Here is a 1,421-nt window from a genome sequence, read left to right on the forward strand (position 1 = left end):
GGTCACCAATCAGAGCGTGTATTCCCATTGAGTCTTAATCTTGGAAGGGGTTGGTTGGGTTCTTTAGATTGTAAGAAATTCCTTCCTGAGGGGAAGCAACCTATTTGTTTTAATAATCACTCTCTTCTTAGTGGATTAACAGCTATGGGGCCAAGACACAGGGGATCCGTCAGCCTATAGAGGGCCAGTTCTTGGGTCACGTGTTCACACATGCCCAATCAGAGGCCTAATGGTACTTCCCTGGGTTGGGACAAGAGTCAGTCTTTCAGATAGAGAGGACATGGGTGCACAAGCTTCGTGCTGGCAGGTTACCTGATCTCAAGTGGTCTTTTAAGAGTCATTCTCAGACCCACCTCACCCCTTTCTTTATTCAATCCATCAGCACATTCACTCGATTTTTTAAAACACATGTATGTATCTTTGCTCAGTCCAGTCTCCCATTGATTTGCTGGCTGTCCTATCTGACTGCCATCTGGGCGATTTGAAATAAGTGCCAGGTTGTCCACACCCCTTCTGTGGTTTCCCCTACCACTAGAATGAAGCTAAACTCCTATGGGTGTGACCAGCATACCCTCCTCTTCCTCTACTCTTCCACCACACCCATCAGCCTTTGTCACTTCCAAGCTCCTCCCTGTCCGGGGACCTCCCTGTTCCAGTTCTTCCAGAACATTCTCCAGCACACTCCTAGCCACCCAACCTGTCCTGTTCTGAGTGGCAGAGCAGGCTCTGGGCCTGTGACTTCTTGTTCTCTCGTCCCAACCCTTTTCTTGCCCCACACTTCTTTTCTCTTGTATGTTGATTAAAGACGTATCTCCCCGGCTGCAAGGGCAGAGACTATGACCATCTCGAACTTCTAGGACCTAACAGTATCTGCCATTAACAGGCTCTGGAGAAATTCTGTCAGCTCAGAGCCACTAACTTAAAGACCATGTCTTGTTACACTTCTGTATGCAGAGCACGGAGGTGATTGATCCGGATGGAAACAAGGCAAGCTCCTAATCCTATGGGGTTTCTGGAAGGGGCCAAGTCAGGCAACCGTGACGGTGTGTGTGTGTTCACATATGGGAAAGTTGGGGGCTTTGGCTTCACGTTAAGATTTTCAAAAAGAATGTATTTATAGGTTCTTTGCATGATTGAAAATTTACTTAACAATAATGAGCACATAAAATATGGACCAGCCAGCTCTTATATGGACTTAAGCATCAGCTAAGGGGATGGACAATTCCCGGCCACGCCCACAAAAAAGCTCACCAGGACACATGTGCAATTCCGCAGTGGGTTTCGAGTCTTCACTTTATTACGACATCACCAAAGTTACCACCTGCACTTGTTCACCACAAATGGATAAATGAGGTGCCACAGGGCCACAGGATTCACTCTTGAGACTGTACTAGGTGGTGGAGGAGTCTAGACGGGGGGGG

General features: G+C 47.6%; 1 protein-coding gene across 1 annotated transcript in view; it reads right to left on the reverse strand.

Moving 5' to 3' along the window:
• TAB1 (TGF-beta activated kinase 1/MAP3K7 binding protein 1) overlaps positions 1-1,421 on the reverse strand; it is a 102,682-nt gene that overhangs the window by 99,301 nt on the left and 1,960 nt on the right. The window lies entirely within an intron of this gene.

This window comes from Chrysochloris asiatica, unplaced genomic scaffold (genome assembly GCF_000296735.1).
Source record: "Chrysochloris asiatica unplaced genomic scaffold, ChrAsi1.0 scaffold00076, whole genome shotgun sequence".
Classification (NCBI taxonomy): Eukaryota; Metazoa; Chordata; class Mammalia; order Afrosoricida; family Chrysochloridae; genus Chrysochloris; species Chrysochloris asiatica.